Consider the following 16078-nt stretch of genomic DNA (forward strand, 5'->3'; position numbering starts at 1 on the left):
TATATATATATATATACGTACCTACCTCACTTTCGACTTGGGCCGTTGTCCCACCTCTACTACACCATCTCTCACGTCTACATTTACTTACGTCCCCCGTCTTTTACGGGGTAACCACGGAGACATACTGACACATTTCGTAGCCTCTGTATCTCTCACATGCCCGGCCTACTTTTGCGTATGATGCTCCTCTCCTGCTCGGTGCCTCACACGGCTTCCAGCCGTTTCTACAGCACGACACATCCATACATACATACTTCACATATATATATATATATATATATATATATATTTTATTGTGTGCCTATTCGTTTGGTGGTGACGCAAGTTGCTCACGGACCCGTGCCGAACTGCTTGGCGCTATAATGTATAGCCTGTTACACATATCTCGGGGGTTGTGATTGCTATAATGCTCTGATGCAGAGTTGTTTCTTTCCTCGTTGCTGTTGGGGGCCCCGCGATCCTCCGCCAGACCCTGGAGACCTTTGATATGTATATATTTCCCCTTTTTTTTTCACACCGGTACGCATATTTGAATATATTTGTTGCACCGGGTTCTGTGGGGGATCGGGGGTCTCACTGCCACAATCCCACCTTCTGGTCATGTGACTACTAACAGGTGGCTTGTGCAACATTCCACCCTTTCCGTGACACGACAGTCATCTATGTTCCTGCATCTATGTACACCTGAGCAACCACCTCTGCGACACTTCACTCTAATGGTGGTATTACACAGCTCATGCACCCTTACACTCCTACACATCTGTCTTTTCTGTTTTTATTGTTTGACTTTTCATGTTCAGGTTACTGTTCGTTCTTCCCCTGCCTCCACCTGTCTATGCCGTGGCGCCCTGTCGTGCATGTGGCTCTAGATTCCTTCTGTGGTGCCTAGCGCCTGGGGTGCGGGATTTCCGTGCCTTCTGGCTCCTCGTCTTGTCATATTGGCCTCCTTTGTGCCCTGCTTTTCACTTAATTATTTACCTATTGTGACACAATACCCCTTCACTTTGGTACTCTGTCCGGGAATCTTTACTTACACACAGTCTTTCAGGCTGCAGAGACGGCTCAGACACGAGGAGGGTAAAATAAAAAGGCTGGGCCTGTTTTATTTTGTCACAGGCATAACAGAAAAATAAACAAATCAAAACAAAAGCCTTGCTCTTGTGAGCACTAACTAATACACGGATTTCCAACCTAACTACAGTTGGACGGCTTATCCGTTCCCAACAAACAAAATACCAGTTTGTATGCAATAATTGCAGCAGTCAGTATTTTTGGCAGCTCTCTCCCTCTCGCTCTCAGGGAGCCAAATGATCTCTCTCTTGCTCTGAGACCAGGAGGCTACTTAACTGCCTCTCCCATTAATTAGTGGTTACAGGTGAGTGCTAGGAGAGTATCCGATAATCTCCGGACTGGATTCCCACCTGCTGGACTTCGGCTGCTCATAAACTGTGGAGTGGAGCACTGGCCCGCCCTACTCTCCAAATGCTCCACCCCAGGGACCCAAAACACACAAATAACGACAAACAATAATTACATTTGTTACAATACATCTCCCTGGGGCTAGTAAACTATTGAGGATAACCACCCTGCAAAATATAAGGCGAAATATACACTCCTTCCATTATCATTCCCTGCTTTCTGTCACACATCCTCCCACCCAGCTCAGACCTGCTGGGGTGAGCGACCATAGACATCAGCGAGTGCATTCTTGAGAGCCCATCAGCATTCCCCTGTTTGCATCCAGCCCTGTGTTCTACGGAAAAGTGATAGGGTTGCAAACTCAGAAACCAGCGTGTTACTCTACTGTTTTTTTCTTTGTTCTGGCACATCCATGTAAGTGGTGCGTGGTCAGTTACCAGTCTAAACTTTCTCCCTAGCAGGTAATATTTAAGATGGTCTACCGCCCACTTTATAGCAAGGCACTCTTTCTCTACAATAGAGTAATTCCTTTCGTGTGGGTTAAGCTTCCTGCTTATGTACAAGATCGGGTGCTCTTCCCCTCGGCTTTCCTGAGAAAGGACTGCTCCCAGTCCAACATCAGATGCATCTGTCTGCAAAATGAATTCTTTGGAGAAGTCAGGGGTTACTAACACTGGTTGGGTACAGATGATTTCTTTCAACTTTTTGAATGCTTTCTCAGTTTCTGGGGACCATTTTACCAACACCGGGGCTTTTGCTTTTGTCATGTCAATTAAAGGACTTGCAATTGTGGCAAATTCAGAGATGAACCTCCGGTAATAACCGATTAGACCAAGGAATGTTCTCACCTGTTTCTTAGTGACTGGTTGTGGCCAATTGCGTATGGCTTCTATTTTTGCCTGCTGAGGTTTCACTAAACCCCTTCCAATTGAATACCCCAAGTATTTGGCTTCCTCTAGATTTAACACTGTGTGCCTATAACTTTGTGGCACCAACAACTGTTTTGTTGCCTCTTTCTTACCAATTCTATATAATAAGTCATTATCAACTTCAAAATACAGATAGGTAAGTGGTTTTCCTGGGTCAATGGGTGCTCCGTTTCTTACTGAAATAGTGCTTCTAGCTACTGATAAAGTAGGATCTGACCACTGTGCACTATGGAAGTTACCTGGGCTAACTTCTAAATCAATTAACCCCATGTCTTGTTCCGGACTATTCAAGGTGTCAGTCTGTTCTGGATTGTCGCCAACTAGCGTTTTAATAGAACATAACAGCTTCGTTTCAGGCTTCTCATCATTATTCAGCTCGTCTACCAACATATCTGCAAAGGGAAAATCATCCGACAACTTAGATGCATTATTTTCAGAGGAATTCCACAATCCTAAAAAATGTGGGAAATCTCTACCGATTATCATATCGTGTGCTAATTTTGGTACCAGGCCAACTTGACAGTTTACTGTTCCACAATGCGTCTCAACCCGTACCATAGCAGTGGGATAATTGTGTATGTCCCCATGTATGCATGCGATATCTACCTTATTACCGCTATTATTACAAATGTCGGGAACCAAAGACTTGTCAAGCAGGGTCACCATACTTCCAGAGTCTAGTAAGGCCTGCACTGTTTTCCCTTCCACAATCACAGAACACCAAGGATGATTTTTTACACAGCCACTTTTGTTTGCAGCACACACAGATCGTGAATATAATGAATAACCATCCCTGTTATTACCCAAGTTACATTCCATTGGTTCGATATTATCAGGGCAGTCTTTTGCATTTTATCATTCTCGTGCCCCTTGTAGGTTCTTCCTGCATGAAAAAAACCTCTCTCTCTTGGCGTTATGTCCCTGGAATTATAAGAGCCTACTTGCTCTTCAAAAGTTCCCCTTTTCCCAGGAGTCGTCTTACCATATTTGCTGGGGCTTTTTAGGTTTCGAGGTCGCTCCGTTGCAGGATGTTGGATTACTTCTTCGGCTGCAATGTACCGCTCTACCAAAGCAACTAACTGGTCAGCTGTCTGGGGTTCGCTCTGACTGACCCACTGGCGGAGAGTAACTGGTAAACCTCTCAAAAATCGGTCCATCACTAGTTGCTCCACTATGTAGCTTTCTGTCACACTATGTATAAATCCATATGGCGAGCAGCGGCTCACGTCCGATCCTTGTTATTTTTACGTGTTTTTTTTTTTTTTACGGTTGCGGCTCTACCCTCTCTGTTGTGGTAGGTCCTTCCCCTACACAGTGACGCCATCTGTTGCCGGGTAGAAGTCCCCAGCAGGCGTAGTTTGTGTCTCCCTCGTTTCCCTCCTACTCCCCCTCTCCTTTCCCCATTCTCTCCCGGTTCCCACCTGGTTTTGTCGTAGTCCTTCTCCCCGGTTTCTTTCCACCCCCCTCTCCCCCCCTTTATTTTTTTATTTTATATATATATATTTTTTTCTTCCTCTCTCTCTTTCTTAGCTTTATCTTTCCCATATTTCTCTCTCTGCTTCCCTCTCTCCTGCAACATGACGTCCCTAGCAAGTGGCGAGCTCTCTCTCCTATCTATCAATGCCCGTGGCCTGAATACCCCGAGAAGCGTTCCCTCTTCAGGGATCTGAAAAAGAATCGGGTTGATGTCACCTTTGTGCAGGAAGCCCACTTTTTTGGGCCTAAGGCTCCCAGACTTCATAACCGGCTCTATCCCACCGTTTTCCTGAGTAACAATCCATTGGCTACAACTAAGGGGGTGGCGGTGCTTTTCTCCAGTCGTGTGCCTTTTCAGGAATTGGCCACTCGTGTGGATCCTGAGGGGCGATTTATATTGGTGAAGGGGACAATTTTGCAACAGGTATATACTTTTGCAAACGTTTATCTGCCTAATCGGGGTCAGCATATCACTCTTCGCACTGTCCTACGTGAGCTTGATGGCTTCCAGGAGGGATTGCTAGTACTAGTTTAATGTGGCTCTACACTCCACGTTTGACACTTCTACGGGTAGTCGTCATGTTATGCAGAGGGTTCTCTCTCTTCTCATGGACCGCAAACTGGTTGATTGCTGGCGGGCTCTCCCCCCAGCTGTTAAAGACTATACCTTCTTTTCTACGCCCCACCACTCCTACTCCCGCACTCCTACTCCCACTATTTTTTCCTTCCCTGTCGGTTTGCCCCGCTTTTACGCCGCTCCATTATCGGGATCACTTCTTGGTCCGATCACACTCCTCTTTCTATCTTCTTGTCCTCCCCTTTGGCGCGCCCCTCTGGGCGTTCTTGGCGCCTTAACGAGTCCATTCTCTCGGACGCAACCTTCTGCGCAGAGACCTCTCAGGTCCTTGAGAGTTATTTTGCAGACAATTTGGTGACGGAGACCCCAAAGTTGACCGTTTGGGAGGCCCACAAATGCGTGGTCAGGGGTCACTTTATCAACGCCTGCTCCCGACGCCGAGAGGTGAAGAGGGTTGAGGAGCTTTACGGGCAAATAGCTATGGCTGAGCAGGTCCACAAGGCCTCTATGTCGGGTGATGACCTCCAACTCCTCCTGTCTCTGCGGGGTGATCTGGCCACGCTTCTTAATTCTAAAATGCAGCGTTCCTTTTTGAAATCCAGGGCCTTGTTCTTCGAACACGGCAACAAAACGGGTAAATATTTGGTGCGAGCTCTCCGTGCTGGCCGTAAATCTACATATGTCTCCAAGATCCGTTCTCCTGATGGCCTGTCTCGGTCTCTCCCCTCAGACATAGCCAAGTGCTTCCAAGATTATTATGAGGGATTGTACAACCTCCGCCCAGATGCCCACTCCTAGCACTCACCAAGTAATATGGCAGAGGTTCGTTCGTACTTGGACAGGACGATTGGTAGGAAACTGACGGTAGAGGAGGCTTCCCTTCTTGACTCGCCGATCACTTTGTCGGAAGTAACGCTGCCCCTCCGGTCCTCTCAGTCCGGTAAATGCCCTGGCCCTGATGGTACTACTCTGTGTTCCAGGAGCTTTTAAGTCCTCATTTTGTGGGGGCTTTTAACTCCATTTTGGATGGTGGTCGTATCCACAATCACACCTTGGCGGCTTCGATCGCCTTGATCCCCAAGGATGGTAAGGATCCTGAATTGTGCAGTAGCTACCATCCCATATCTTTGCTGAATACGGATCTCAAGCTTTTCGCAAAGATCCTGGCCAATAGAATGAAGCCCCTCATGCCTTTATTAGTCCATCCTGATCAAACTGGCTTCATACTTTGCCGGGAGGCTAGAGACAGCACTATCAGGGCCTTAACCCTCATGCACTATGCCAAGCATACCTCAACTCTGCTGTTGTCCACCGATGCGGAGAAGGCCTTTGATAGGGTGGACTGGTCCTTTTTGATGTCCACCCTTGCTCACATGGGTTTTGGTCCTGGCCTACTTGCTTGGTTAAGCTCTTTATATACTACACTCACAGCTCGTGTTCGTGTCAATGGCTCCTTCTCCGACGCCTTCTGTATCCGTAACGGGACCCGGCAGGGTTGCCCGCTGTCCCCCCCTTCTCTTTGTGCTCGCCCTGGAGCCGCTCCTTCAGGCCATCAGGTTGAATCCAGATGTCAGCGGACTTTGTGTTGGGGGCACCCACCACGAGGTTCTAGGTTATGCTGACAATCTCCCGTCCTACTATCTCTCTCCCTAATATTATCCGGGAATTTTCGACCTACGGTACGCTTACCAACTTTAAAATCAACGCTTCCAAATCAGAGATCCTCAATGTAAATTTGGCCTGCGACGTCTTCCCTCCTTTGCAGTCTTCTTTTCCCTTTGCTTGGTGTTGCCATAAGCTTAAATATCTAGGGGTGTGGCTATCCCCGATTTCTCGCAACTTTTCGCCTATATTTTCTCGCCTTTACTGACTTCTATTCAGACTGATTTCCAATCTTGGCGACGGTTGACAGTGTCATGGATTGGCAGGATCAACATGATTAAAATGAATATTATGCCCCGTCTCCTGTATTTGTTCCAGACCCTCCCTACTGTTGTTCCCTCTTCTTCTTTTGCTTTCTTGCGGTTTGTGTGGAACCCGCGGCCCCCCCGGGTTCGCTTCACTACCTTGATCCTTCCTAAATCCCAGGTGGGTTGGCTGTACCTTGCCCGCGCTCTTACTACAGGGCTTGCCACTTGCTTCGGGTTCTGGAATGGTCTCATAATCCCAGCCATAAACTGTGGGTGACAATTGAGACCGCCTTACTGTCTTCCCGTGAGTGTGTTGCCCTGGCATTTGGTCTCTACAGCTCGGGGCGCAGCATTGCCCCACCCTTTCATTCGTGCTACCTTGGATACATGGCTCTCGGTTATCCGGAGGACTAGGTTGTCCACCATTCCCTCTCCGCTGACCTCCATTTGCAATAATCCTGATTTCCCTCCTGGCATGCGTACTACCCTCTTTCCTTCCTCTCCTCCTGTTGGGAGGTCTGACATTCGCTGTTACTTGACTGCCGTTGGTGTCAAACCACTGGCTCAGCTCGCTGCTCACTTGCCTCCCTCTCTTGCTGACGTGCTCCATCATGCTCAATTACGTAGCTTCTTTCGTTCCTTGACCCAAAAGCATAATGTGCTACGTGATCTTACAAAGTTTGAGAACCTCTGCGTGGCGGCCTCGCTCCCGCCCCATGGCATATCACGATTATATGGCTTACTTCTTGACGCTTTCAGCTCTGGATCACCTCCATTTATGGGGCGGTGGGAATCTGAATTGCAGATTGTCCTTTCATCGGAGCAATGGGAGAAGGTCTGTGTCCTCACTCATCATTGCTCTAGGAGTAATAGGGATCAAGATATGTCTTATAAATTGCTGGCCAATTGGTATTGACCTCCCTCTGTCACCTCCGCTTACCACCCAGATGTGCCCAACAGTTGTTGGAGATCTGCTGCTGTCCCGGGCTCTCTTCTTCACCTGTGGTGGCACTGTCCACACATCATCCCCTTTTGGAAATCCATTCATCTTCAATTGCATCACTTTACGGATAGAGCCATACGATTCACGCCGGAATTTTTTCTCCTTTTTCACATTACTTATTCGGCGTCCTGGTTCCGGAAGTCAGTTCTCCGCCACCTCCTTACGGCGGCGAAGGCGCTCGTCCCCCTGCACTGGGGTAGTCCTGTCCCTCCTACTATTAAGGAATGGATTTACCGGGTGGAACAGATACGGGTATTGGAGGAGTTACACTTCTCAGCGATTGGGGCTGTTGAGAGATACCAGAAAACATGGTATTACTGGCTGGACGTCCTGTCCGGCCCCCTGGCTCGTTCTCTGCTTGCGTCGTCTCGATGGCGTCTCTGGTTCTCTTTTCCTTCTTTCCTGTCTGTTAGGGACCAGGAACCAGACGGACACAAAACGTAAAATGCAATCACCTTTATTGTAATGACAATAGTGAACAAAGCCAAATCGTGATCCAAAAGCATATACCAAAAGACAAGCCGGGGTCAGGAACCAAGACAGGTACTCAGACAAGCCGGGGTCAGGAATACAGAGATCAGCGAAGTCAGGAACAAGCCAGGAATCAGGAGCCGGGAGGGACGTCAGAGAAAGCCAGGTCATACACAGGAATTCAGGAACACAGCGATAGCACTTGCAGCCGGAAACAACACAAGGGCAAGGAGGAAGTGAAGTTTAGCTGCTTAAATAGCCAAAAGGGGCTGGCTGTGGGCTGGACAATGGGCTGAGTCACAGGAGTGACAGGAGTGTAGCCATGGCAACCCAGCCAGGCTGTATAGCCTCCATCAATGCAGGAAAAGCAGCTAGACCATAACAGTACCTCCTCCTCAACGACCCCTTCCCCGCGGAGCAGGGCCGGGTTTGAGGGGAAAACGTGAGTGAAAGCCATGAAGGAGAGCGGGAGCATGGACTGTGACGAACCCTGTCTGATCTTCACTGTTATTATTATTATTATTATTATATTTATGTGTACCCGGTTTGAATGTGGCTGCAGCTCCAGCCCTCAAAGAGACGATCCTATAATCTGGCTGGGGCTCTTAATCAGCCAGCACAGCCCTATCTGCCCAGACGGCACACGCACTACAGGGGGGATAACACAGGTGGGAGAAACCCATTGTATCCCTTAATCCCCTCACCTGATACATTCCCTGTATACTGATGGGATTTGTGAGGGGTTGTGGCTGATGGGATTTGTGATGGGATGTGGCTGATAGGATTGGGGGTTGGGTTTGGTGCACAGCGAATGGAGATTGTATATAAGTTCTGTGTTTTTGTAATAAAGAGAGTTCTGTTTTTAACCTCAAAGCATGAAGTCCTGTCTCATGATTGAGGGAAGTGCTGGTCTGTGACTGCTTTCTTCGGACAGCCACAGGGTGTCCGCTTACTGGGAGAGGGAAGGAGCTGACGGGCGGATGTGTCCAGTCTGGGGCACAGGACGATCCGTCACATGGACATCTGAGGCTGGAACCCAAGATCTCTCCTCGGGACCGTACCCCTTCCAATGGACCAAATACTGGAGCTTCCCACGGAACCAACGAGAGTCGACTATGGAGCGGAGCTCGAACTCCTCATGGTTGTCTACAGTCACCGAACGGGGGCGAGGAGTGACTGTAGTAAAACGATTACAGACCAGAGGTTTCAACAGAGAGACATGGAACACATTGTGGATGTGCATGTTAGAAGGAAGATCCAGGGCATAGGCCACAGGGTTTATCCATCGAAGGATACGGACAGGCCCCACATACCGGGGAGCCAGTTTCTGGGAGGGCACCCGGAGGTGGAGATTTCTGGAGGATAACCAGACCCTCTCCCCGACCTGATAGGAAGGCGCGGGTAGGCGTTTACGATTAGCCTGGAGCTCCTGACACTGTTGTGAGCGTTGAAGTGCCTCCTGAACCTGCACCCATGTGGAACGGATCTGCTGGAGATGATCCTCCAGTGCCGGAATCCCCTGGGAAGTGAAATTATCAGGAATCATGGAGGGCTGATACCCATAATTCACCATGAAAGGGGAGAACCGGGTAGAGGCCGAGACAGCACTATTATGAGCAAATTCCGCCCAGGGTAGCAGATCCGACCAGTTATTTTGGTGGTCTGAGATGTAGCACCGCAGGAATTGCTCCAAGCCCTGATTGGCCCTTTCCGCAGCCCCATTAGATTGTGGGTGGTAGGCCGAGGAGAAGGATAGTTGGATACCCAGTTGCGCACAGAAGGCCTTCCAAAATCTCGAGACGAACTGGCTACCCCGGTCAGAAAGTATGACTTTGGGAACCCCATGTAGCCGATAGATGTCCTTGATAAAAACTGTAGCCAACTCCTTAGCGGAAGGGAGCTTTTTGAATGGTATGCAGTGTATCATTTTAGAAAACCGGTCAACAACCATGAGGATAACTGTGTTACCGTTAGACAGCGGAAGGTCGACTATGAAATCCATGGCAAGGTGAGACCATGGCCTCTCACCAGTAGGTATGGGTTGGAGAAGGCCCACTGGAAGGTGACGGGATGATTTAGTCTGCGCGCAGACTGGACAGGCTGCTACGAAGGCAACAATATCTTTGTTAATTCCTGGCCACCAGTAGAGACGGGAAACCGACCAGAGAAGTTGGTTCCTCCAGGGATGACCTGCTGATTTAGGATTATGATAGGTGGAAAGTAACTTGGTACGCAGGTTGACAGGTACAAAACATCGCCCTGAGGGGGTTTCAGCAGGTGCATCTACCTGAGCGGCCCGTATTCTGTCCCCGAGGGGAGATGTTATGCTGGTACGTATGGTAGCCAGTACTCGGTCCGGGGGAATAATCGGACTAGGAGGACACTCCTCTTTAGCTTTCGAGAACTGTCTAGAGAGAGCATCGGCCCGGACATTTTTGGTCCCCGGCAGGTACGAGACCACATAATTAAAACGGGATAAAAATAATGCCCAACGGGCCTGCCTCGGAGTTAAGCGTTTAGCCTCGGACAGGTAGGTGAGATTTTTATGATCCGTGAAAATTAGGATGTGTACAGAAGTTCCCTCAAGCAAATACCTCCATTCTTTGAGAGGCAGTATTATCGCAAGCAACTCACGGTCACCAATTTCATAGTTGCATTCTGCAGCACCTAGCTTCTTGGAGAAGTACCCACATGGGTGCAACTGGCTCTCAGGAGTAGGACGTTGAGACAGGAGGGCGCCTACCCCTGTCTCAGACGCATCGACCTCAAGTATGAATGGAAGTTCGGGTTTCGGGTGTACCAAAACAGGAGCTGCGGCAAAAGCGGCCTTCAATGACTCAAAAGCTTTGATGGCCCCTGGGGACCAAAGAGAGGCATTGCCATCTTTTTTGGTCATGTCCGTAAGAGGCTTAACAATAGAGGAAAAATTCCGAATGAATTTCCTATAATAGTTAGTGAAGCCGAGGAATCGTTGAAGGGAGCGGAGACCTACAGGTCGTGGCCACTCGAGAACAGACGAGAGTTTTTCAGGATCCATAGCGAAACCGTCCTCTGAAATTACGTACCCCAGAAAGGTGACCTGCTTGCGGTGGAATTCGCACTTCTCCAATTTGCAAAAGAGATTATTCTCTCGTAACCTCTGTAGGACTCGGGCTACATCAGCGTGGTGGCTTTCTATGGAGGTGGAATGGATCAAAATATCGTCTAGGTATACCACCACACATTGTTGGAGCATGTCCCTTAGGACATCATTTATGAATTCCTGGAAAACCGCGGGGGCATTGCAGAGACCAAAGGGCATAACTAGGTATTCATAATGCCCGCTCCTGGTGTTAAACACGGTTTTCCATTCGTGGCCCTCTTTTATCCTTACTAAGTTATACGCCCCCCGCAGGTCGAGCTTTGTAAATACCTTGGACCCTTTTAAGCGATCGAATAACTCGGTAATGATTGGAATCGGGTAGGCATTTTTAACCGTGATGCGGTTGAGCCCCCTGTAATCTATACAGGGTCTCAGTTCGCCGCTCTTCTTTTTCACAAAAAAGAATCCGGTCCCAGCAGGGGAAGAGGATTTACGGATGAACCCCCGGGACAGCGCATCCGCAACATACTCCTCCATGGCCTTATTCTCTGCGACAGATAATGGGTAGACTCGACCTCGAGGGGGTATGGCACCAGGTTGCAGCTCAATGGCGCAATTGTACGGGCGGTGAGGTGGGAGCTCACCAGCCCGGCCCTTATCGAAAACATCATGAAACTCTTGATACTCCTCAGGCAACAAAGAGACCGGAGAAGTGGTTAGCACCTTCACCACTCTCCCTAGGCATGTTTTGGAACAATTAGGCGACCATGCCAAGACTTCGGCCCTTACCCAATCAAACACGGGATTATGTTTGCGCAACCATGGATATCCTAAAACCACAGGATAATGAGGAGAGTGTATCACCTGAAGTTGAATAATTTCATGATGGAGAGCCCCGACAGCCATAGACAAAGGAGTGGTTTCATGGGTGACCTGCGGGGGCTGTAACGGTCTGCCATCGATCGCCTCAATGGCAAGCGGAGCAGTCCGAAGCTGCAACGGAATAGAGTGCTTCTGAGCAAAGGTGCTGTCAATAAAAAGGCCCGCTGCCCCCGAGTCAATGAGTGCCTCTGAAATGACGGAAATCTTGCTCCAAGTGAGACCCACCGAGACTAGAGGTTTATCCTTCTGGACATCTGGGGACGCCGAGACGCCACCTAAGGACTGTCCCCTCTGGAGCCTTAGGTGCAGGCGTTTTCCCGGACGTGTAGGGCAAGTTCGCAGCAGGTGCCCTGCTTTATCACAGTAAAGACAGAGACCCTCCCTCCTCCTAAAGGCCCTCTCCTCAACCGAGAGACGGGTAAATCCAAGCTGCATGGGTTCCACAACGCCCGAAGTGTCGAGACCAGGAGGCATGGGAGGAGAGGGAGGCATGGGTGGGGATGAAAAGCTCGGGGCTAAACGTATAGGAGGCCTCCGCAGGCGCTCCCGGAAGGATGGTCTCTCACGGATTCGTGAGTCAATAAGGATACAAAAAGAGACCAATTCCTCCAAATCACTGGGAAGGTCCCGGGCCGCAACCTCATCCTTAAGTATATCCGAGAGCCCATTAGAAAAAGCAGCCACGAGAGCCTCGTTATTCCAACCAACCTCAGCGGCCAGGGTATGAAACTCAATAGCATAGTCCGAAACCGTCCTTGTACCCTGCCAAATGGACATTAATCGTTTGGCAGCCGAAGCAGAGCGTGCCGGTACATCAAATACGCGTTTTAGAGACGCAACAAACTCAGGGTAATTGTGTACTAAAGGTTTCTGTGTCTCCCAAAGGGGATTCGCCCATGCCAAGGCCCTGTCTGAGAGTAAAGAAATCACAAAGCCCACCTTACTCCTGTCAGACGGAAAGGCCTGAAGTACCATCTCCAGATAGATACTGACCTGGTTCAGGAAACCTCTGCACAAATTAGGGTCGCCCCCATAACGCTCGGGAAGCGGGGCGGACCCTGTCAAGCCTCTGGCAGTATTAAAATCACCAGTGGCAAACGGAGCGGATGCAGCAGCAGGTATAGAGGCAGCCTGTGCCGTGGGGACCTGAGCTGGCAGAACCAGATGTGCAGTACGGGGCAACAAGGTCAGGAGAGCTAACGCAAATTGGTCCATGCGCTGGTCTACCTGGTCCAGCCTGGTAAAAACATTTGGTGGATTGCCTGCCCCTTCTGGGTTCATGGCCCTTGTGTAATGTTAGGGACCAGGAATCAGACTGACACAAAACGTAAAACGCAATCACCTTTATTGTAATGACAATAGTGAACAAAGCCAAATCGTGATCCAAAAGCATATACCAAAAGACAACCGGGGTCAGGAACCAAGACAGGTACTCAGACAAGCCAGGGTCAGGAATACAGAGATCAGCGAAGTCAGGAACAAGCCAGGAATCAGGAGCCGGGAGGGACGTCAGAGAAAGCCAGGTCATACACAGGAATTCAGGAACTCAGCGATAGCACTTGCAGCCGGAAACAACACAAGGGCAAGGAGGAAGTGAAGTTTAGCTGCTTAAATAGCCAAAAGGGGCTGGCTGTGGGCTGGACAATGGGCTGAGTCACAGGAGTGACAGGTGTAGCCATGGCAACCCAGCCAGGCTGTATAGCCTCCAGCAATGCAGGAAAAGCAGCTAGACCATAACACTGTCTCTCTTTCTTCTCACCCTTTTCCCTCTTTATTCTCGCCCTTTTCTCTTTCTTCTCACTCTTTTCTCTGTTTCTTCTCCCCACCTTTTCCTTTTTTTTTTTTATTATCGCCCCCTTCTTTCCTCTCTCCTGTTTTCCCTTCGTCCTCCCCCTCTCCCTTTATCCCCTCCTCCCCCTTTTCTTCCCCCATATCCCCCTCTCTGTCCCGCTTCTTACCCCCTTCCCCCACCCTTGATGCTTGCTACCACTCCCGGCGATCAGGCTCCACTGGTCCGTAATGCCCACGTAATCTGCTGTCCTCAGTAGTGTGCGGGGCCTTTCCTGTGCGCTATTTCGACTCCTTCTTTCTCGCGCACTCTCTTATGTCGGACCTGTGCCTAGTCCCATGATTCGTTCATATATTCAAGGTGTCCTCACTGGTTATTGTTTTCACTCCCTATTCTTTCTTCGCACCTGACCCTTACACGTTACACATCGCCGACACCGCTCCACGTTCGGGGCGGCTCTGATGCATGACATCCATGGGTGCAATTGCCCTCGTCCGTGTGCACCTTCTCCCTCCTCTGTGTAGGGGGATTTCTTACTTGCTACATATTTTCTATCTGTCGTACCTATGCCTTTTCCCGTGGTTCGTTATATATCATATGTTATCACATGGGTTGCTCTCTCTCGTCGCTGCTCTTATTATTGTTACCATTGCCTTTTATTTCTTCTCTTGCGCAATGTTGTGTTGGGAGTGATTGATGTACTTCACTGCAATGTTCCTTGTCCCCCCCCCCTTTTTTCCCCTTTCTGTATCTCTCCCCAAAACATTTGAAAAGACAAAATTTGATTTACCCTAAAATAAAAGCATTTCAAATACCAAAGGGGTGGCTAATTTAATAAAAAATGAATGGTTTGATGGGGTAAATTGGAGTGGCCGGGAGTGGATAGGGCATAGGCACAGCCTGACCAAAATGAAGAAAAAAAGCACACTTCCCAAATGTGGCATTATAAATCCCAAACAACCCGACAAACCCATGCATGTGGGATATCACTGAACTTGGCAGATGTGCTGAACACATATTGGGGTGTTTGATAGTGATGCATACCAGGATCTATGAATTCATTCCTGAAGTACAATTTGTGCAATTAAAAGGGTGAAAATACCAGCATTTGGGGCGTCCAGTTTAAAAAAAATATATGGTTTGATGGGGTAAATTGAAGTAGCTGGCTTCAAAGATGTTCCAAAGAGGAGATAGAGGCAGAATGACCAAATGCTAAAAGTCTGTGTTGAAAACCTGAATTACGCATGTCCCAAAAGTAGCCTTTTATCAGCCAAACAACCTGACAAACCTATGCATGGGGTATCACCATACTCGAGGGATGTTGCTGAACACATATTGGGGTGTTGCTTGACAGTGACACATACCATGACCTGTATATTTATAAATAAATTACAATTTGTGAGAAAAAAAAAATTAACAAAAAAAAAAATTACTACTATTAAGTTTGACAAAGTGTGGTTGTATAATTAGTGCATGGAAAGGGTTAAAATACCAGCATTTGAAACACCCTGGGGTGTCTAGTTTTCAAAAATATTGAAAAAATTTCAAAAAGTTTTGGAAATCATAAAATACTTGTACTTATATGACTGAAGTAATTGATAAGGTGGTGCAGTAAACATTGCATATCTGGATTTTCGTAAGGCATTTGACACTGTCCCACATAGAAGACATATATAACTGCAATCTCTGAGTTTAGATCTCAATGTTGTTGAATGGATTAGGCAGTGGCTGAGTGACAGAAAACAGAGGGTTGTCAATGGTGTATGTTCAAGGTCTTGTTACCTGTGGGGTACCTCAGGGATCTGTACTTGGACCCATAAAAAGGGACAAAAGCATAGTGTACTGGAAAAATCCTGGCTTTCTAACCGGACCCTGGAAAACAGGAAGTTCTACTTACCGAGAGCTTCTTTTCCCTGTCAATCCCTGGTGACACTAAGGATAGACTCCTCCTCCGTACCTGATAGGGCAGGACTCAAAACTTTAAAAGGGCCCTCCCTCCTACTAACACCAGTAAATACCAAAAGACCACACAGGCAAAGCAATCTGATGCAACAAAATTTATTGAAAAGAAGGGAGGGAACAAAACGTGTCACCAGGGATTGACAGGGAAAAGAAGCTCTCGGTAAGTAGAACTTCCTGTTTCCCTGCCGTCCCAGGTGACACTAAGGATAGATTTACCAAAGAAGAAGGGTGGGAAACTAAGGAGACAAAACAGCCTCAAGGACCTTCCGACCGAAAAGAGAGTCCTCCTGAGTCATCTGGTCGAGACGGTAATGCCGCACAAAAGCGTGGAGAGTCCGCCAAGTAGCCGCCTTGCAGATCAGGTCGGGCGAAAGACAACATCTTTCGGCCCAGGAAGTGGAGACTGCCCTAGTAGAGTGGGCACGGATCCCCACAGGAGCAGGTTGGCCGGCTGCAGAATACGCCAAGTTGATGGTTGCAACAATCCACTTCGCGATGGAAGACTTGGAGATGCTGATGCCCCTGTTGGGCCCTGACGAGGCCACGAACAAACAAGAGGACTTGCGCAAGAGTAG

This window comes from Spea bombifrons, chromosome 1, assembly GCF_027358695.1.
Source record: "Spea bombifrons isolate aSpeBom1 chromosome 1, aSpeBom1.2.pri, whole genome shotgun sequence".
NCBI lineage: Eukaryota > Metazoa > Chordata > Amphibia > Anura > Pelobatidae > Spea > Spea bombifrons.